The 24,717-nt window shown below is 29.9% G+C and overlaps 1 protein-coding gene across 1 annotated transcript in view; it reads left to right on the plus strand.

Moving 5' to 3' along the window:
* LOC123293908 (zeta-sarcoglycan) overlaps positions 1 to 24,717 on the plus strand; it is a 684,554-nt gene that overhangs the window by 142,585 nt on the left and 517,252 nt on the right. The gene's annotated exons all lie outside the window — the stretch shown is intronic.

Genomic DNA, 24,717 nt, shown 5'->3' on the forward strand with positions numbered 1-24,717 from the left:
TGTGGGCTAAGTATTAATATACATACATATAAAACGCAATAGAATGTATACATATATTGTTATAATACTAATAATACTTCACATGTATTGTAGATGTTATATATGTTATTAATTACTTTACTGATAAGGTTTTGTAGTAATACATTACATGTTTAATATTATTGTTATTGTTCTATCCATTAAATTTTGTTGACCACATTTAAACTGAATGAATATTATTATTTACCAGAATTATACTCATACAACTTATAACCATTTAATAAACTGTTAAAACAACAAACATATGTATGTATGCATGGTGGTTGTTTAAAAAACCGTTTTAAAAGTTTTTAATGTATACTCAATTCTAATAAATGTATATAAAAATGTTATTAAAACGATAAATAAACAAAAAATAATAATAGTTTTAAGGGTTTATCATTTAGTAAAACTATTGAAACTACTGGAATTGATTGTTAAATATAGGAATACCTGTATGCATGAAATCAAGATGTAGACAAAGTTTTGTCTCAAGTTTGTAACACTATAAAAAACTGATTGTACGAACCAAATTATGGTATAGATGTTCATAAAATCACCTAATGAGACCATTTCCGATTGTCCATCTGTCAACACGATAACTCAAAAACGAAACGAGATATCAGGCGAAAATATAGCGTGTTCAAGTAAAATTAAAAAGTGAGTTGAGCTCATAAACTAGCAACATAGGGTCTTGAATTTGTAGGACCCACCTTGATAACCGTTAGAGATGAATTAAAATGCGAGGGCGAAAATTAAATAAAACTCTCTGCTAATTTTTAACTCCCTATCATAACAGGAGTTAGTTTTGGAGAAAAATTTATAGTTTGGAAGAAAATTGACAGAAAGTTTTCTTTTAATTTCTCGAAAAACAATTCTATAAAATACTTGTGGTTTGTACCGCCATAATTGTGTTGGGTTTTCTAATTTATAAAAAATAACTCCTCTAATTTATAAATAATACAAGCATTGATTTTCTATACAGGGTATTTCCATAATTTACTCAGTCAATTGTTTTTTCTACCCTGCGCCTATGGTGTCTTTTAAGTGAAGTGCCAGTCTTACCGAAACTATTCAATATGATAGCCCGTTACTTGCCTTTAAAAACGTAGGTACCGTTTGGATGCACATCTAGCACCATTTTAACACGATACAAGTGAAGAAAGTTAACAATAGTGCTCATACAGCCACAACAACAAAATTAAAAATACTGTTTTAAATAGATGTTGTTTGAAAAATCATATTTTTGCACAGGCAGAAAAAGGTAACTTTTGACAAACGAACTAATTGTCAAAACTAATTTACAGAAAACCATTCCCACTTCCCTCTTCAAAATCATTTTACCATGATGGTAGCAAAATCTATTAAAATAGATTATTTTTGGATGGTTAATAATGTGCTTGAATTTTGAATTTTTTCGCGTTTTGGAAAATTGTGGTTCGTAAGTATATTGATTGAGCGAGAACCGAATCAAAAGGTATTAAAAACTTTCCATTTAAAAACAAGACAAAAGTTCTTACAAGTGGTTACAGATGCTAGTGCTTTTTTGATGTTTTTGACAGTTAGAATTGAGATTGATTTACTTATCAGATAGTTACCACAGCGATGTGTTTTGGATGCATGTCAATTAACTGTGGACTGGTCACTATTTCTCAAAACGACAAACAACTCATTTGCGATTCAGACGATTAATACATGCCTCTTAAATTAATACTTGGAATATAATGGCCACATTTTTTTGAATTTATCGAGTAAACCAAGTGAAAAAATCTTAGAAATTTCAAATTAGTATTAGTCATCGAATGGAATGTTTTAAATTTTATGACAAAGATACAGAAAGGTCTAGAAGATCAAAACTTGGGCCTTGTTCGATGGCGAACATTTTCCCCCCATGTAGCGGTTTCCTAAATAAAGCCTTTTATCCCGTTTAGCAGTTCAAGAATATACATTTATAACTATGAGTATGTATTACTAATACCTTGAAATTTACCGAAAAAATGATAAAATTTCGCAAACAAATAAATTGGCAGTACATTGTCGGTGTGGTATTGAAGTCGTGTGAATGCGACCCCTGTAGTCCACACGATCAACTTCCCAGAGGGGGGGAAAGATAAAAAAGGTTTATTAGCTTTATAGGTTATTCTTCGAACATGTACTGCAACCCATACTAGAAGGATCATTATCTCCGTTGATAAATGATGTGTTTTATCCATTTTTCAGATTCTGTTTATTCCGTTTTTTCCAGTTTTTTTATTACCATTAAAAAACGACTAATCTCATTCTGCTGAAGTTCTTAAATACGCAATTACGCGTCGAATAAACCCAGTCACGTTTTAATGTCATAACTGGTTCGTGAGATAATCGAGACGAAAGAATCCGAACGAACATACGAACATAAGCCCATACATATACTCACACACACTCAGACATCACATTGAAAAGGTTTGATTCGGAAATTGCGGCCTTAAAACCGCGGAAATATGTAAAATTGAAGATTTTTAAAATCGGTCCAATTACACTAACTTCCTCTGGGAAGTTAATAAAATCCAGCGATATTTTCATTTAACCGATGATTTCTTTGCTATACATAAAAATAATATTATAAAATTATTTGAATATGAACACAAAAATTTGAATGAAAATACACAGAATTTCACTGCATAAAAATAACATAAAAAACTTTTTTTTTATGTACTGAAAAAGTCACAAAATCATATAAAAATATATTATATTTAAAATGTAAATGTGAAACAACGTCATAACATCACGATTGTTGTTTTGCAAAAATAAAAAACTGTTGTAAAACATTATTATACGGTAATATTTGTTCAAATATGTAATAATTTTATTTGGTTAGTTTTTTTTTGGGAAAATTACAAACGAAAAACAATAATAAAATTATATTGCCTTAAGTATTTTCAAAATATATTTTTTCTTTAAAAAAATAAAATTACATTTACATAAAGATTTGCTACATCACTTAATCTTACTACCTGAATTCTAACAAACGAAAACAATTGAAAATATTTTCTGTATTATTGTAACCCTAGTTATTAGGGACTAGCCTGATACCCGCCCGTTTCACTGGGCTTAAAAGTTAAAAACTCCGCTCTATAGCCTCCACCTCTCTAGATGTGCACATTTACCGCAAAAAAAAAAGAACGTTCACCGTACTTGCTCAAACAGCCGAACTACTTCAAATTGCTCATTTATTCCTTTTACTCTTCGAGTGATTAGATTTCGAGTGAATACAATAAAATTACTATTAACGAATACTAAGGTATTACCGACTATCGGTAATAGACTTTGCATTCAGAATTTAATGAAACTTGGCATAGTTGTCCATTATTATATCATAATTAACCAGTTAAATTTTTAGGGGCCTTCAGAGAACTGAAAAAAAGATATTTTAACATTGATCCTTATGGGAAATCACAGATTTTATTTTATTTCACAAAACTGGACGTTCAAATTTTCAGTTCTCTAAAGGCCCCTAAAAATTTAACTGGTTAATTATGATATAATAATGGAGAACTATGCCAAGTTTCATTAAATTCTGAATGCAAAGTCTATTACCGATGGTACTAACTTAAGTGTCAACTAGGCATTATTAATAATTCAATTCAGATATTGTATCCTAAAAAAATAAAACTCTTTAATGGAACGATAACATAAATACATGTTTTAAATCAAAAATTACATGACGCATAAATAAAATAAAAATATTTATCATTATTAAAAAAAAACACAGTAAAAACAAACAAATAATTTACAAAGTTTTATTTTAAATCATATATAAAATAAAATTGGATGTCATTTTAATCAAAAATAATACTTTAGTGTACACGTAATCATGATTACAACACACAATGATACCCAAACAATATATTCGATCAGAATTAAAGTTTACCTTGTTTGTTTGTTGTTTGCTGATACAAGATTGAGAAAATCTTATTAAGAATTTAATTTTTCATTCAATTAATTTAAATCATTTAATTTGAAACACATTCGTTAGGTTTCCTGCTTTTAAAAGAAAGTACTTACCTGAATGACCGTGCTTGGTTCGGTATTTGTTTAGCTTAAAAGACATAAATTTTATCACTAATATAAGAACCGTTTAAAATAAAATGTCCCGGAAGTGTACTCTTTCGTTATCTACGATATACATATATCACGCCAGCTAAATATCAACAAAACTGACAAAGACCAAGGACTTCACACTATTCGTTGTGTGCGTAGTTTCAGTTTCTCTTGAAAACACGAATCAAACGACGCCCTCAAAATTCGACAAATATTTTTTTGTGGTTTAAATTGTTGTGGTGCAAAGAACTCTCTACCCGTTTTACCATTAAAATATGCTAAATTCCTGTTGAAGAATAATCAAAATGTCGTAGTAAATTTGGGTCAAATTATTTTTGTCTCTCATATTTTATTAAGTTGCAAGGGGGAATTTCTGATACTTCCGATGAAATCTTCATTTAAAGAAATGCCACAAACCAGTTATTTTTTTCATCAAAATTCCAAATTTCCTGAAAATCAGAAAAACTTATTTTAAAAACCTTCCTAGTTTTGCCTTCTCTCCTCCAAGTTGGTTTCCTTAAAATAAACATAGGCGGAAATTTCATTGTATGCACTTGAATATCAGTTATGTATGTGTCACATGCATGTATGTATTATGTGATAAAGAAATCAACGCTGACTATGCATGGTATTTTAACAATTAAGTCAGTCAATTGTTTGTTTTCACTTGTTAATCCTCCGTCTAGAAGAGGGGTGCTATATTTATCACGTGTTTCTGTAACCGTGTATCTGTTAAATCGATGAATCGATTCAACAGATACACTAAGCTGATGAATCGATTTGGATCTCTTCATGTTTAGGTTTAGGGCTCCATGTATCCAATAGAATAAAAACGGAAGTGATCAGTGTCAAAAGCCAGAGCAGATTTCCATGAAACTTATGCTAATATAATGCCACAAACAAATTGACAATACCTGATATTATGTCGGGGGTTTCTTTATTTTTTTAATTTATGCTTTTTAAATTTATTTGTTCTTTTAGTTTTGACGGATTTTATTTATTTTTTATTCATCTTGTACTAGTGATATTTTTACACGAATAAATAAAAGTATCATTTATATCCACTCATTTGATCAACATCCATGAAAGAAATCATTTGATTAATCAAAATTTTTTATCCTAAGACTAATCGACAACTTTGTTTTGTTAGAAACACAGACATTCTCATATTCATCGAACCCAACATAGGTATCGTAGATAGTATTTTATGAGAGAGCTAATAATAACCGATGTTCCGTTTATCTTTTGAGTGTTTGTGTAGTATATAGTTTGTGTATATGTGTTGTTTGAGAATGAGATTGGTTCGTTTCCGGTTAGTGGCGGACGTGACATTGTTAACAGTGAAAGGCGGGATGTTTAAACATGATGAAACGTGTGGTTTTACAAACAAATACATTATATTATTACATTATGTTTGTACATGATGCATGAGCATAAAACAAGACGATAATATACGTTTGTGTTATTTTCTTTAGTGATTCCCTATTATCCTTGTTGAGAGTTTATTTCATCTTTTCGTCGTCTTCTTCGGTTCTCAGAGAATCAGTATTAGTTTTGTTGATGTTGAGGTTGAATGTAATATTATTTCTGACCACCATATAAGAAGAAATGTCACAAAATTTATAATTTATTACATACGAAATTTTATAACATACAATAAATTGTGGAAGAATCTCTGCTTTACTACTTACGATCTTTACTTCTAATGGGAATTGAAGAGTGGATTAAATTTAATATGCACATGTATAATAAAGGGTTTCCATTTAAACTTAAGAACATTAAACTTAAATTAAGCAACTTGTGTAGAGATAAAAACATATTGCCACATACGTATATAGACAGACAAGAATTGTTGGTAACAAAAAATTTGTCATAAATTAAGTTATTATCAGTCGCCCTATTAGCTTATAGTTGTGATGGGCTGATGTAGTTCATGGTATATGCATGAAGAAGGTGCACACAGCCTCCGAAATTGAGGAGCTGATAAATGAAATTGTCAGCGGCAAGGGGGTAAAACACATATATGGTATCACAATGGGCTATAGCCTAAGTGTGTCCTTCGTGGACAGCCTATATTACCTAACCTAAGGTATTATCAAATTGTTTTTGAACAAAACTGTAAAATAGTTTTTAAGATATTTCTTAAATGTGTCAGTTTTCATCAACTGGTACATTTAACCAATGAAAAATATTCCCAATTTTTTAGCGAATGTCTTTTTTAATTGAGTAGAAAAGATTTTAAAAAATTGACAAGGATAATTATCCGATTGTTTACACTTGACGTTATCATGCTCATTTAAAATGCACTACTTTCGAAAAAAATCATGTAGTAGAGAAGTGTAATAGACTCGCCAAAAACAAGCCACTCACGAAGTTTCAAGAATGTGTTATCCTATGTATTTGTCATTTTATGAAGCACCCTTTCAATCATTCAATAAAGCACCGTTTGGCAAGAAATTTTAATTCCACAGACTCAGTGAATTTAAATAATTTAAAAAAAAAGTATGAGTAAGAACGGTGTAACAAGCGAGCAATACGCAAACGAGTCTTCCAGCAAAGCTGCGGGCTACAATTGACTTGTTGTTGCCTCAAAATACTCTTACAAATAAAAAATTGATATATCTCAAGCATGAGTTCTTTAATCTATATTTAAAGTTCTATCATTTTAAATGAAAAACTCTATGTTTATACATAGGAGAACAATCGAATGAGAAAAGTTAACGTTATTAAATCAAATTTTGGGATAGCTCTTGTAATAAATTTTGCGAACTTTAATTCAAAAATTATTTATATGTGATGTAAGTTGAACTGGTTTTATTTTTTGAATAATTTAACTTTTGAAGCTGGTATTTGACACATAAAAGAGTGAACTTCCACTGATTTCGTGACGGTTTTTTTTTTCTCAAAATAAGGTGATTAAATGAACTTCCGCCATGAAGTTTTGCCTGCCACTATTTATTGCGGTTTATAAAAAATGAATGCTTTGATCTATTGTTGCTTCCCGATGGTTGAAGCGTACTTTTTCCCCCAAATTTCTACACTCCCCTCGATCTCTAAAATTGCCGTTCTGCAATACAATATCCTATGAGAGAAAATACGTTGACTCAGAATCTTATTAACTACGCGTCAGAAACTTACGTTTCATGGATTTTGTGACGTGACATATCCTAAAATAGAGAAATAATTGGTTAATTTACAAAGAAAATCCACAAGAGATACATTTGCTTTATATTTTAGTGAATATATTACCGCTATTCTGAAAATTACGTTATCAAGAGAAAAATTGAATATAACGAAATGAAAATTATGGCAAAGATTAAACCAGTTTGAATCTTTAAAGTTATCTAGTTCAAATTCAAAATAAAATAAAAAATTGGTATATTTTAAATCACTTTTTTATTAACTAAAAACTAATGATAATTATAAAATCTTTTCTCATACACAACAAAAATTAAAATTCCTACATGTTAATTTTAGTAAATAAACACAGCAGCATAACATACATAACCTTATACATTTGTTCATCGTTTTTGGTACACTATGATGAGGTGTTATCTTTAATCACATACATACATTCCCTACAGTGAAAGATAATAATAATGTCATCCGATGTAGATATCATTATATCGAGACTAGTGGGATTTGCAAATAATTTTATTATGTGCAATATGGTTTTTGATAAACTTAAAACCTGATATGTAGTGAAGTTCTCTATGCTTAGATATAAGAAGTAAACCTACCCATATATAAAATAACTAGGAAGATAATCGGGGAAGGGGAAGATTCTTGTGGATTGGATCAAGCTTGTAAACTCAGAATTTTTAATTATAAGGAAAGATTGAGTAGCTAATATTCACACAGGCCTTGTTGCAAGAGAAAAAAAAACACGTTGTATCAGCCTGCTGTGTTTTTCATCGTACCATGTACGTTTTTGGTAATTTGATAGTTGTCATGTATATAAAGGCTGTTGTCTTTCTATAGGGGCATGGTATCAGAAAATTATAAATTTCTTTCTATACCTGCTAAAAGATATTATAACACAATTATCGTAAAATTTGTAGATTGACCGTCTCTAACTCGAGATAAATTTAATTTAAGTTTGGATAATTAATATGGAGAGCATAGGAACATAACCTCTCCTAACCTTTTAACAGGTTTATTAATTCTGGAAAAAAACCTAAATGAAAATTATTGCAGCTGTTCTTAGTTAAAAAAATTATTAATACACAAAATCATTAAAATCGATACGGTAGTTTTTGAGTAATATTATAAATGGTCTAAATGACCCGTCTTTTCTTTTATATAATGATATGTCGTTTATACGATTGGTCTCGTCATTGAAACTAGTAAGTAATAACAACCGCGATGTATACATATACAGGGTGGGCCATTTTAAACTCAAATGGCTAATATATTGTTTTTAGTTAACCAATCAAAAAATAATTGAAACTACAGTGGGGAACATCATGTTCTGACATCAGATTGGACCTACTTCTTTGGGTTGTCATAATAGCCAAATAAGATTCCAAACGGAGTGATAAGAGATAAAAGAACACTTTAAATTAGATACTTGATCCTCATAATAAACTAACAATTCTTGCTTAAAACATTTCTTCGAAAATCGTCAGCTTTCAGAGGAAATGTGTCTTAAAAATATGTCATTATTGTATTAAATTGAAAGAAAATACCCTTAAAGTTTATCGATAATTGTAGGCCAAATCCATGGACATAGCCGAATGTTGTCTATCGCCCTCGAAAATTCTTAGCTAAAGCATCTTTCCGTATTAAGCGTGTTTTCTTTTGATTAAACGACATATTTTTAAGTCACATTCCTTTCAAAGCTGACGATTTTCGAAAAAATGGTTTAGATGAAAAATGTTAGTTTCCTATGGCGATTAACTTTCTAATTAAAAGTGTTATTCTATCTCTTATCGATTAGGATATAAATTGGCCACTAAAGAAACCCGAAGAACTATATTTTTAATCTGCTGTCAGAACATGATGTTCCAATCAAACTTTGCAATTTTTGTTTAAGTTATTTTTTGATTGGTTAACTACAAAACGAGCTATTAACCATTATAGATTAAAATAACTCTACCTATATATATATATATATATATATATATATATATATATATATATATATTATATACTTTCACTTTAAGGTAGTACCAGCATGAAATCACTTTTCGACAGATTTGGCCGAATTTTTTTTCTCGGGTTTATAATAGCTTTATTTATGAATTCCTAAAATTTCATAATTTTTGACCGTTTAGATCGCGAGATATTTAAAGACAAAGTTCGCGATTTTGAGGGTCATGTCTCATTTAAAGCATGTAAAATGTCCGGTCTCTCCAACTATTTTTTATGATATTATTATATATTGAAGAAAAAGTAGAAAAAAATGTTTATACAATACAATTCTAAAAAAAAAATTTAGAAATTAATTTTCACTTTCGAGATATTAATTTTGACGTAAATTGATCGAAATTGGGACGTTGGCATAATTATTTCCCATTTTAAACGGTCAAAATTTCTGAAACTTTGGGAATTAATAGTAAGCATTATTAAATTCTTAAATTTAATTTTTCGTTAAATTCTGTCGTAAAAAAAATTGTACCATTGCTTTAACATAGAAACTGCAAATACCATGCTGGAAATACCTTAATATAACAACAAATGAAAAAAAAACAATTGACTGTGTTATTTGTTGAAATATCATGTATTTACAGTGTTGATCACTCTGTCACATTACACATACATACATATCACACATACATAACTGATATTCCCATATAATGCATACTACACAATTTGCGCCTAATTTGCGCCTTCACGGGTAAACATTGAGGTTTACTAAAAAGTGTTTCAAACAAAAGTTGTATATTTTTTTATAAGGAAAATTTTCTAAACTTGTTCTATCTCTAACGGTTTACTAGATGGGTTCTACGCACCCAACACCCGATTGACCCATGCTGCTCATTTACAAACTCGACGTCACTTTTTATGTTCTGAGCACGTTAAAATTTCAGCTTGATATCTCTTTACGTTTTTGATTTATCGTGCTCACAGACGGACAACCGGAAATGAGCTAATTAGGTGATTTTATGAACACCTATACCAAAATTTTGTTCGTAATATCAATATTTTTAAGCGTTAAAAACTTGGGACTAAACTTAGTATACCTTCATATATATTACATATATGCATGGTATAATATATATCTATATAGATTGTTTATAACGACTAACGGTTTTAACAACAAAATTTGTTGATATCGGTAATGTCGTTATACGCAATTTGGATTACGTATATATATCTTTTGATATAAACCTAGTAGCTTTTTAAGAACTTGAATAGTTGACCTGAACTATAGAAATAGGCTCTGCCCTGGATGTGATGATATACTGAGTACATTTCAAGTGTGTTTGTAACACACCTTTAGTATATGTATTTTGTAATATGGTAATATTATGTGTACGCTGTTAATAGTTGTTTAAGTTCTCACATGTTAGTTATATAAAAGCATTGTTGACAGTTATAACAACAGCACACATACCTGTCTTGTCAATTTTGTGTATATTAATATTATATGAATATAGGTTGTTTCATTTAAATGCATACATATAGCATAATGAATGATTACAGCATTCGTACGGAATTTAATGGCCTTTCATCCTGTAAAACATGATTCATTCATGAAAATAGAACTATGTTCCTTATCGCAAGTTATTGTTCCAATTTGTTTTCTGGTTGCATGTTAGAATTAGACAAGGTATGTACGAAGGAGGAAGAGTTTTGGTTCAGTTCGCGCACCTACCCAGGCGACACCATCTTAGCTTGTTCCCGCTTTCTGATTCAAGTATTGTAAAAAACAGTCTTTGATTTTAGAAATGAAAAAATCGTTCAGGTTTTTGCATTTTTTTATGAGACAGTTCGACACTGCAAATATGCAAACAAAACATTGACCAACTTGACACCTCGAACGTAAAAAAAGAATCAATATGGCGGTGACTGGGTACCGTGCGAAAGAGTTTACCGAGATTGAGAGAATCCACCCTATCCCTACCTGTACCAGAGCATATCATATCTAATTCTACCATGGCTGGTTGGAAGGTAAAATCAAAAAAGTGCAACAAAAAAACAACATCAAAAATCGACCATTTTCACCCGGGTCACATAGGAAACTTATTTAAGCGAAGCAGCTTGCCATGTATTTTGAGAATATTTGAAAATATTTTTGTAATTCTTTTAACGAAATTTTATGTTTTTCCATTAAAAAAAATGTGGAAGTGAGTTATCAGTCAGTTATCAGTGTAAGTGATTTATCAGAAGTTAAAGAAAATAGAGATAATTTATAGTAAGTAGAAGGATATTTTATGTTATGGCATAATAAATATCCCGATCAAACTAAATGTGCGCACATTTTAGGTTGACTGCTAAATCAAAAGTATGTCTTTTTCTAACTGTAATTACAACTTGGCGCTTAACATGAATCCAAGAAGTCCGGGTTCGAGTGTATTTTTTTCAATTCTCTTTAATTAAGATTACTAGACAAGATACTTGTCAATATTTAGCTTACGCCTGTATGTAGCATATTACATCAAAAATAATCGAATAGACCATGATGTTAATATCGTATGCATAATTATGAGTAAACAACAAAAATAAGTAATAATAATAAAATAAGGGCTACATTTAAAAGATACGATGGAATCATAGTTCCTACCGGGTGTCCCATGACACCTATCTTTTTTATACACAAAATGTCTTCAACCAAAAATTAATTTTTGGTAAAAGTGTCTATCGATAAGCTTGAACAGGCTTATTAAAAGTATCTCACTAAAAGAAGGTATGAATAAATCGCGACCATTGATAATTAATACACATGGAATTATAGTTGACCTATCGTTGCACCGGTTAACCAATTTAACTTTTGGTATACGGTTTCCTAAAGGATCTGGAAGAAGTGGCAGTACACTTTTCGGCACTTTCAAAATATAACAGATTTCTTTCGAAAAAAAACTGATTTTAAGCAACCTATCGTATTTCCATCGAATGTTGTTAGTAATAATTATGATTAAAGTGCCTGGTTAGCACCTTTTGAGTATCAACTGTCATATTTAAATAATATTAGTTTGAAAATCTTTGACGGACATGTTAACATTTACTCGAAGATATTACGCCCATTTTGCTATTCTGTCTTAAAAACTGATATACTTGTCTTAAACGTTTGTCTTGAAGCCTTTCCAAATTTTACAAAAGATCGTTATTTTCTCAATTTAATGTCCTAAGGACGATTTAGAAGAACATTCAACAAGATTTCAGAACATCAGTGCCCTTGTAAATTTTAAGGATTCAATTAATTTTCCATAAATAAATATTCAGAACCAGATCATTCAAGATTATTTGTATTTATTTGTTGCTAGTATGATTGACAGGTATTATATAAAACACACTCTATAAAATCTATATTATCACTTGCATATATAATACAGATCAAATTTAACCTAACAATATAAACAAGAGAACATCACAATTATATAACCAAACTAAATAACAAACTCATTTCATTATGGATCATAAAGATGAAACTACATAGACATTCGGTTTGCATCTATTTATCTATGGTACAAACCCATATATATTAATTCCAGTGTTACTTTTTGGCGTAAGATTGATGGATAATTTTAAACATATTTTGATTTAATAAAACCAACGTTTATTGATTGAGTACATTTTTAACCCCCGAATGAAAAAAAGGGGTGTTATAAGTTTGACAGCTATGTGTGTGTGTGTGTCTATGTGTGTGTGTGTCTATGTGTGTGTGTGTCTATTTGTTGTCTGTCTGTGGCATCGTATCGCCTAAACGGATGGACTGATTTTAATTTTTTGGCTTCATTTGAAGGGTAATTTAACAGACAGTGTTCTTAGCTATGTTTCAAGTGCGAGCACAGAGTTCTGTTGTCGAAAAAACTAAAAAATTTGCGATGATCTTCAAAATCTGTTTCAATTCAGTTTGGAAAAGGTATGACGTAAAATTTTAACATACCTATAAATAATTACTGTGGAAATGAATGGTCAAATAAACCTGGCTCAATTCATTTTGAAAAGTGAAATTGTAAAATAATTAGGTAATTGAAAACAATCATTCAAAAGAAGAAACTCAACTCAAATATCTCAATTTCAATTAAATTATTTCCAAAATTTGTCCCAAAAGACAGCTCTCTAAGTATCCTTTTTATATCATCTGATGTCCTTGACCATCACTTTGATAATGATTTAAGAAGGAGCATTATAAGTTATATTATAAAAGTCTCATCTATGCATCTCAATTCGAAAATGAAATATATTTTAATTTAATTTTATGAAGAAAAAAGACATAGATTACATACTTAAATATCTATCAATTATCTTAATTTTTTGCATACACTTATTATTCTTCAATCCAATTCATGCAGCTTCAAAAATCCGTATTCCTGCGAGCGCAACCATCAAAGGTGACAAATAAGAAAACAGAACCGTAATGGCAAGCTGAAATTGTATGGCGTCGTCTAAAGTAAACAAGTGGCATTGAGGTTTAAATCAAAAATAAGCCTTCTAAAATTGTCAAAATAATTCATTGCAAAGAACTGATCGGGCTAAGCTGACAGGAGCATTTATTTGAATACACTTATTTTCCAACACTGTTTGTAATAATAATATGTTTATGCCTTTAATTAAAATTTACGCGGATTGAAATTAGCGTCCGTGTGAATAGCTCTATTTATTCACACGCATTGCTAAGACGAACGTTAAAAATAACAAATAATCTAAGAGATGAATTGATGCAGTGTGTGACTTCGGCCTAACCTATTAACACATTTTCAAACAACCTGTATCTCTATCTCTATACATCCCTGTATATTATAAATGTGAAAGTAAGGATGTTTGTTTATTTGTTTGTTTGTTTGTTACGCTTTCACTGTACAGCAATATAGCTCATACAACAGAATAACACATGAGCTATTAATTTTAAAGATATACTAAAAAAAATTAAAAAATTAAATTTAGTCTGACGTTTACTATTTTAAATTTTTACAGAAATCTTTAATTTATGGCTCAAAATGATTATGTCTTTAAAGATTTCTGTAAAAATTAAAAATAGCAAATGTCAAATAATTTTCATAGCCACCTTTTCTGATATACTCAATGAATTATGACTGTTTTACAATTTGAAAAATAGACAACTGTGCATACAATCCCTTCAAGTGTTATGGAAAGGGAATAAGTGAGATCAAGAGAGGTGGATGCTATGAAGCAGTGGTTTTTACTTTTAAGCCCAGTGAAGTGGGCGGGTATCAAGCTAGTATAATATAAAATATACAGGTCCTTTGAATGTATAAATACGTTATATTACATGATAGGATGGATATATGTATGCTAAAGCTTTGTATTACACAGATCTGATTATATATAATACACACATCTATCTATAATACAGGATAGGGAAAAATAATTGAAGTCTCTGAAAATATCGAAAACATCTCAGGGGAAAAATTATTATTATCAAAAGATCATTTAAAATCAACTCATATTCATGACTGATAAGAGATGTAGATACAATTTTAATCAGGAAGTTATTCTACTTACTTTTGATGGAAAAATTTTAACGATTAAATATTAATTCGGATGATATCATAAGCAAAATTGTTTCAACTTATTTTTGGAAAAATGTGACAAATTTTTTAAGATCAAACATTCCACGCTTAAAGTCACATTTCTAGGTGCTTTCATACTCCTTGCCAACTCTGTACATGTACGTGCATATTTTTCGCATACCTTTGACATTATGTTCAGTTATAGAACAGGTACCTGTTTATAGTCATTATGGGTTGGCTGATATAATGAACAGAATTGGATATTATCAAATAATGGATTATTATCTAAATATTTTAATCTATCTATATATTATTACATCATACATATATACATATGTACATCGATGCATATGTTTAATTATAACAATTCTAGTATAGTGGTTGGATGTCATACATACAGAACTTTCTGCTTTTACTTCAAAATACGAAATAGAATACTTTATGATATCTTTAAGTTATAAAGAGCATAGAAGCTTGCGATTAAAAATGCAAATTTTTAACTCCTGGCTACAAGGAGGGGTGTTATAAATTTAACGTGTCTATGTATCGGTGTACCTGTGTGTCTATCAATGGCACCGTAGCACCAAAAAGGATGAACCATTTGAATTTTGATTTGCGTTGAGATTCCGTATCCGATTACAACTATAAAAGAGGTGATGATCGACCAAAGGATGATCAGTTTTTTGAAGTATATAGATAATAACACTCTCGATCAAATAGCGTTTCAGACAAAAAAAAAATCAAAATTGGTTCATCCATGTAGTAGCTACAATCGCACAAAATAAGATCTGATCGATTCGTTTGTGGAATTGGAGCTTCTAAGCAAATGGACCGAATTTGTTTTTTTGTTTGTTTGAATGGTTATTCGATCGAGATTGTTCTTTCTTATGTTTCAAATGCTAGTTTATAGTTCCGTACCCCATAAGTAATAGAAAATGGTTGAAAACATTCAAACATGAAAAAAAAGTGTCAGTAGAGATAGAAATTGTACAAGAATAAATAATTATCAACAATATTAAAGTACTGAAAAACAAAATTGAAAATAGGTAATTCAAACCCGTCAAAATGTAAAGATTAAATCGGTTGCCAATAATATATTCATCTGAATGGTTGAATTTTCACTAAAATTAATAATAATTTTTTTTGAGCTCAGTTTGGTAAACATTTATAATTCTTGTTACACGTGATGGGATTCTGTGAAGAATAAATCCCATTTGAATGTATTCGCACCGTGTGTGAGTTTTATTGTAGGCGTTTCTATGGTAACGATACACTACTTGAATTATAGAATTGTATGGATGCATATATAATTGTATGGATTGCATTTATGACTAATATTGAAAATTTAATATTCTTGTCTCACAAATTGAAATAAGTAATTATGATAATTTACATTTGAAAAATAATATTTGTGCCATTTGATTTCTTATTTTCACAATTTTTAATGCATTATCTTCAATTAATTAGTGTTTTTCATTAATTTTAATTTGACATTTTCTATAATATTAACATGTAAAGAATTGCAAGTTAGTCATAACAGCCTCCTTTATCGCCAAAATTTTTCACTGGAAGCGCTGACATCGTTTTTATTGCCCCTACCATGACTACGTACACAACGAATAGCAAACGTATAGCAATGAAGATAATCCATGAAAGGACACTCAAAAGTCCGATATCTAATAGTTAATAAAATACTAAAATAAGGGAAATGATTATCTACAAGTTTTTGATTTCACCGATATAGAAGATAAAGCAAAATTAAATTTTTTAAGCATGTTGCACGATATATATAATAAGCCTTGCTTGAAGAGGGTGTTTCCACCCAAAAATTTCCACCCAATGTCAGACAAAACGTGTATAGCTAATGCATCATGATGCACATGTCCAGCATCTGTATTATAAATGCACTGTTGGAATCATCCATTCCACGGACTATTTATTAAGCATATTGGTTGCGTTATGTTTAATAAACATTTGGTCGTATATTCTGTCGAGTTTACATGTCAGTATAATTGTATGGATTCTAATTATATTATTTTTGTCAATAATACGATAGACAAAGTCTACAACAAACGGCAATGCTTAAAAATATTCAATGATATTTTACATAAATTCTACTAGATCGCAAATCTAGATGGTGGAATACAATTTTTTTTTCTTAAATGATGAATACATGCTTGAAGCTTTACGAGTGGCTTCCTTTTGACAGGTTTACCAAACTTTCCTCCACGATTTTTTCAAAAGGCCGCGTTTTCGATTGACCATGAATATGTCTTATTTGATTATCGTTTTGAAAAAACGTAGTAGGGAATTTTTTGGACACTATGACCACCTGATAACATTATTAAACAATTTGGCAAAAGTGAACCACCAGAGCAGTGTAGGACAAAATATTTTATTGTTTAATAATAATTAATGTTAGTTATCAAGTGGTCGTATTGTCCGACAAATTTCCGAATGCGTTTTTTTAGAACGATAACTCAAATATAACTCGTCAAATGGAAGCCACTCACGAAGTTTCAAAGATGTATTTATCATTAAAACAAACCCGTGGTGTCCTACTATATCCCAAATGCATGGGATCTATAAGTGAAATAATTTTAAAAATCGATTAATTTGTTTTTAGGTTATCCATTACTAACAAGCAAACAAACCACATATAAAAAATGAAATATTTTGTCTTTTTATATATAGTACAGATGTGAATTTATTTTTGGACATATTATTTCCCGAAATCATCCTTTTGAATTCCTTAGTTCGGTAATATTTAGTCGCGTGATGAGAGATCTGCTTTGCGTTCTGCCATTAAATATTTCGTTCGTTATATATTCTTCAACTTTGTTAATCATAACCTCTACATAATTTTATATTAATTTATATTTTAATGCCCAAGCTGAAATAATATGAAAATAAAAAAAGTAATATATTAATGTTAATAATGTCAAAAATTTGTTTCAACAATTGTGCGTATTTTTAATTAATAGTTAGAACATAATTGTAAAGTGATTAGTGTAAAAATGTTGTTTCGACAATATTTATAGTTATAATGCGGTTCTACTATTTTTTAACTGACAAAAAAAAAAACTAATAGACATGTAAAATTTTTATCGCATAATGTGACTAGAAATATAATTTCATAGTTTGTAGGTACTAAAAATATAATTTCTTTAATTGTAGCAACATTATTATTTTATCAATAGTTTTTTTGTTACTGATATTTATACATAAAAGAGTTTTGTTTTTTAATGGCGGACATTTAGTTAATCATATTATTATAATTACTAGCAAGCTCAATTATTTTTGTAAAACATAGAATATAATTAATTTAGACATTCTTAATGTTATAATAGTACCTATATCCATTTTCTTTACTTTTCATCCCTCGAATAAAAAAAAAGGGTGTTTGACCGCTATCTGCGTGAGTGTGTGTGTGTGTGTGTGTGTTACTGTCTGTCTGTGGCATCGTAGCGCCTAAAGGAATTAACAGATTTTAATTTTTCTCTCATTTTCTCTCATTTAAAAGGCAATTTAATGGAGAGTGCTTAGCTATGCTTCAAGTAATTGTTTAGGGTTCCTTACAAGGAATAACTAGACAATTGGCGATAATGCAGTTTGAAGAAGGCTCTAAAGAAAAAGGTAATTTAATGAAGAGTGTTTTCAGATATATTTCAAGTGCAAGATTAGGGCTCGCTTCCCAAAAAAAAAAATTTGTACTTGACATTATACTAGTTGAGACATAGAACAAGTTTTCTAGGCTCTCTTAAAAGAGTGATTTATTAAGAGCTCGAAATTTATTGAAATAAAAATTATTTGCTTGAAAAACAAAAAATTGTTAAAAAAAAATAATTTTGAACAATTAATGTTTCCTTTAAATATTCAAATAGTTAATAAAGATAACAAAACATATATTACCTTCTACGAACACAACTTCTTCAACCAAAACCCTTCACCAACATTTATCACAAAAAACTCACCAAACCATGATGAGATTTAGATGAGCTACCCAAAGCAGTACAAAAACAAAAGAATTCCTTCTATATATACATCATATTCTCGAATTTATAGCCCTATTTATGTATTACAACAATATATTGCACATTAGTACTTAATACATATAGTAAAACCAAAAATCTAATTTGAAGAGTACAGGACTTCCTTGTACGCTTATAAACTAATCAAAATAGATTAAGGGCTGGTCAAAAAAATACCTCTAGTCCGACCAAATTAGCCATTTGATTAAAAGATGAAACGAGTATTTTCTCGAGGTAAAGTTGTAGGTTTTAACAGCCGGTATATGTGAAATATATATCAAGGTATACTATAATTTTAGACGCAGGATTTGAATTTGCGCTTAGAAATATATTCAAAAATTAAAAGCGATATCCAGCTGAAATTTTAATACCGTTGTCAAGACGTAAAAAGTGAGTTTGAGTTCGTAAATGAGCAACATAGATCCATTGGGTCTTGGGCCCGTAGACCATCCATCTTGTAAAACGTTAGAAATAGAACAAAAGTTAAATTCAAAATCATTTTTCTTTAAAAAAATTGTCCATTTTCGTTTTAACCATTTTTTCGGAAACAACACGTTTACCCATGAGGATGCAAAATAGAACAAAATTTTCGTGTACATTTCCTCCAATACTATTAAAGATTCGGAGTTCGCGAATAGATTCAGCTAGTGGTTAAAAATAATTGAAAAAAAAAAAATTCAAAAACGAAATAAATGGCGATGGAAAAGCCGTCGTAATTGTGATCATTTATTAAACTCTTCTAATTTATTAAAAATAATGCTTGCACTGACATTCAACAATTTCTATACAGGGTCTTTCAGCAATGCATTCAGTGAATTGTTTGCTTTCACTTTTAATTTACTACTATGTATTACTTTAACCATAAAATGTCAGCTATAAATTTTGCAACAACTTGATTATATTTGTCGAGGTTTTGCTGCCGAGCTTACCTTAGCTTTTTGTCAGGGCAGCAGGGGCACCCTCAAATGTAATGCCGATGTCTATGATTTTTACTTTCTTGCGTGTCTCATTCAGGACCACCAGGACGAAGATTTCGCCGGGTACTTGTCTTTTGATATTCAAAACAGCATCCGGGGGTAAACGCGATCCGCGGGGTAAATCGATTTTGAAAGCCGTTATACCGCCGTTTCTACGCTACTGAATGGATGGTACAATGGTTCGGTAAGTCTGGTAAAGTCTCATTGACATAACCACAGAGTCGATATCGTTTATTTCCTTTCCCAAAAATCGCCCATTCAATAAAACGACGACGAGTTGGTCTCGTTGGGCTAAGCAACTTACAACAGTCCTTAATCCAAAATTTTTACAACTGATATTTGATTTTTAATGCAGAATATTTAATGGTTTCAGTAAGGAGTTCAAAAAGGTAGATGTACGTTACAATAATCTCAATTTAAAATTTCAATATTCGTAGAATACGACGTTTGAGTTATGTGAAATACACACATTTACGTACGTACAGACGACACGCTGAAACATCGAATTTTTTGGTGATTTCAATACTTCCTATTCGTTGTACAAGAAAGTAAAAAGGTATGACTACCAACCAAAGAAAATTTAAGTACCTTAAACATATCCTGAAGTAGGTAAAGCAATAATAATCATTAAATAAATTCCTTACTCTTATATATACGGTTTTTTTTTTTGCACTGTTCCAAACTCCATCCGCATCTTAATGGTTTCTCAAGTAAATGAAACAATGTTAACAAACGCTTCAAGGTTTTAGTATTTATGTGAATGAAAATTTTCTTCATCTTATCGTGTGAGGTTTAATGATCCTAACACACACTTATTAAAGAGATATTATTCGTTCCTTGTTACTTTCTTACCTGAAGGTGTGTGTAGTTCTTATACATTTTCATATTCGTCTAGATTTTGTTCGTTTCAACGCTATCTATATATAGTGCAACATGAAATGGTTCATGGCTGTGGAAAATTTTCTAATAAAAAAAAGCACAATAGGCAAGGTAAAGAATTCTCACTGGATGGGCAGAAAAAAAAGTCGATTTTTAAAGGATGATTTAGTCTTGGGACGTCATTGACCGATATCACCATTGAGACTACATATAAAACTTTTTGCTGAAAGGAGAAGGGGCAACAATCTTTGAATGTGTAGAATTTTTTTTTTACGAATTTTAATAACTTTTAGATTTTGTTATGGAATTAAGCCTAGTTTTACATTTTTATGGGTAATATTCGACATCAGGCAACTAACATATAGGAGTTATTCGTCAAATTTTCTGGTTTGGGAAATCTTACTTAATGAGGGAAGGAACAGCAATACGGTAGTTGCGTAATATCGAATTTACCATATTACGTATAAAAATGTGAAACTAGACTGGATACCATGAGAAAATTTGAAAGTAAAATTAAAATTGATTGAAAAACGCATCAGTAATAAGCATTCAAATATTGTTGCCCATCTTCATTTAGGAAAATAAAGTTTTATATGTGTTTTGTATGTACGGTGATGTCGGATAATGACGTCGCTAACCTATATCTTCCTCTTTGTTTAATTAGGAATTTTAAACGTTCATATTTTGCGTACTTCTAAAAATTTTCAAAGACCAAGTTCACTTCTCTGCCGGTGCATTGAGAATTCTTTACCTGAAATGTTTCATGTTTTCCAGATATTTTTCCTAAGATCTTGGTTTCGGATTTATTATGGTTGGTATACTTTTTCTTAATATGCTTAAACACTTTTGTCTTTCTCAATTTACAGGTAAATATCTGAAAAAAATAAATACTTGAGAGTAGTAGAAGAAGAAATATTCCAAAGTTTGGGAAACTTTAACCTAGATCCTAACTTGTTGCTTTTTAGTCTTCTTCGAGGGTAAATAAACTCAATGGAAAAAATGGGTTTTCGATTAATTGAACCCCTCAAACCGGAGAAAAATATTTTCGCTTACCAATTCTTATATCTATTGTTATAAGTTTTGAAATCGTTGAAAATTCTTTTCTGGCATTTCAAGCTAGCAAAATAGGTTTTAGTAACCTTCATAGATTGAAAAATAAATTTTGATAGAAATCTTTTTGAATCTCGTTCGCTACTTAATGCTGCACTAATATTACTTCAATCCATCCCATCCTGCTGAATACAAAGACTCCCTCATATCACTGGAAAGAGTGTTACAGCATCAACATGATAATGATGTGGTGTTAATAACACACACTAGGGTTGTAATATGTTTTTCATTAAAATGACACATATACATACAACATATAAATACATACATAGGTACAGACTTTCATATGAGAACAACCATCATACCTTATTTTTTCCTTCATGCTTTATTTATGCTTAGTTAAAATTAAAAGAAGTATCGAAGTGTGTTTCTTTTCATTTTATAATTTCAAATTAACGTACGTCTGTTTTTTGTTTTACTTGAAACGTATTGAGACAATTGTTGATACGATAATTGTTTTCGTTGTTGGAGAAATAGTTTTTAGGCAACCAAAAACAATAATGGTGGCCTTAGTGTAAGCTACCAGCAAATTTTCAACTCACTATTTTTTATAGTTTTGGAGGAAATGGACATCAAATTATTTTCCTAATTTGCGCCCTCATGGGTAAACAATTTGCGAAAAAATGTTTTTTACAAAAGTTGTTTAGTTTTTTATTGGGAACATACTTTGAATTCAAACTTTTATTAAATAATGTGTTAGAAAAAAGATTTCGATGGTTAAACAGTAAGCATTAACATCTTTCTTAAAAACAATTTTTTACGTAATTATAAAAACTTATATCCATTTTTGGACAAACTTGAATACAACCTTAATAAAACGTATTTCAATAGAGCTACTGTCTCGATTTCTTTAAATTCTACGTAATTCCCTTCAATTGTCGATCAGAGTCAATGTAAAATATACCTTTACATTGCCAACATTTTTTGCGGACAACCTCTTTAAACCGAATTTTCAACTATCAAAAAAAAAAATATTTTCAACTCTCAAAAAAAAAAAAAAAACAGTGTAAATATCTCTAATAAACGAATTTTGTCAACCCAAAAGCTTTGTTGTATACCGTTCCCACCAATATACCAATACCGACACGTTTTTTTCGTAAAACAATCGTTGTTGTTTGATGGAAAGTAATGTAAATACTGCCGCTAGTCACTATTGTTAAAGAATTAAGTTGCAATAGCTTAGAAACGTAAACGGTGTTTCTAATCGATCGGAGAAAAGCGAAACATCATTAATTACTTCTTTATAACAAATTTTATACCAACCTCACATCGATATATCTCAGTTTAACGAATTACTTAATATAACGAATATTTAATTGTTTCCATTCCGATTTGTTATATCGAGGTTGCACTGTATATAAAAATTTTAAAATACATTTTTAATAGACTTTCACTGAAATTGTCACCAAATTAGATAATTAAGATTGCCAGGTTCGTATTGATGATGTTGAAGTCGTAAGCATTGTACTTGTTATGCCAACAAACTGATCTAGGTACTATGACGCGTTATGAAAAATTTTTATGAAAACGATGTACAAATCTTCCTCAATGAACTTCCCTATTTCTCCTCTATTTACGGCTGTCCACAAACGGTTCTCACAGATACCAAATGATACATTTTGTGACTGCAAATAGATATTATTGTCAGATTCATTTCATCTTGTATCAAGAGATTAAATGTTGTCATATAACATTTGGTGTCCTAACTATATTAATAATAATAATTCACATTTGTGAATATGTTACGGTAAATATGAATAATTGCATTACGGTCTGTATGACTAATGGTCGACTGTTCAAAGTATAAAACAAAATAAAAGGACCTTGGTAAACGAATGTCCGTTTGTAATCCGTGTTTTCTATTCAGTGTCTATTCGTTATTTCTATTATTTTTGTAGCGATTTTGGTTCGGATTAAGTTTTGAAGTAATGCTTGACGAAGGCGTATGTTAGATTAATTTCAACTAAAGTTGTTGATTTGATCAAGTAATTGAAATGTAACTCGTAGTGAAAGAACATATAGATTACATGTTGTTTGTTTAAAATACCCTGAGGATGTGTATATATATATATTAAAGCATATTGTATACGTATACAGCGTACAATTAAATCAATTGTGGAAGAGCAGGGTAGTAAAAATTCCAGTTTGCAAGTTAGGGTAAATTTTAGGGGGGGGGGGGATCCCGATTATTTAAATAAATAGAAGACTTCAAAAGTAGGCATATTTAGCATTGGAGAAACGGTAAATGGATGATATGTTTTCATAGATTTCTCCAAAACTAGTTATGGAAATTTAAGAAAAACGATTTCAATTACAGTAGAAACCTTAATAAGTTATTAAAAAAAAAAAAAACAAACAAAAAACTGTTGGGTCTGACTAGTTAACGATGTAGTGGAGACACAAATTTAAAAAAATATTTTTCTTCAAAAAAGAAAATAAAATTTTGTTTAATTATTTAGCTTTCGATATTTCGATAACTAAAGCAGATATCGAAACATTTTATTCATATTTTTCGTCTACATAAGGCACAAATACCACATGTCTAAACTTGCCTTGGCGCTGGTACTTCCTTAATTAATATATTTAAAAGACACTTCACTAGAGTATTTTTTAAGGATTAACTTAACGTACGAAATCTCTATATATTATAAATGCGAAAGTAAGCATGTTTGTTTGTTACGCTTAAACTAGCGAATGGTTTCTAATGAAACTGTACAGCAATATAGCTGATATATGTAAATTATTATCACTTCCATAGTGATATAATTGTTTACTTTTGTTTCAATTGACATACCTGAACTAAAGATTTTTATAATTTATATTGTGTTAGAATCATAAACGTTTATTAGTGGACATTCTATTAAATAACGTTGTAATTTTTTTTATTCCTTTCAGGTATGTTTTTGTTTGTAAATTTAGTGTAATTCCTTTATATAATTTTGTCAATATATTCCTTTCAGGATTAAATACAATCTCGTTATT

The sequence above is a fragment of the Chrysoperla carnea genome, chromosome 2 (assembly GCF_905475395.1).
Source record: "Chrysoperla carnea chromosome 2, inChrCarn1.1, whole genome shotgun sequence".
Classification (NCBI taxonomy): domain Eukaryota; kingdom Metazoa; phylum Arthropoda; class Insecta; order Neuroptera; family Chrysopidae; genus Chrysoperla; species Chrysoperla carnea.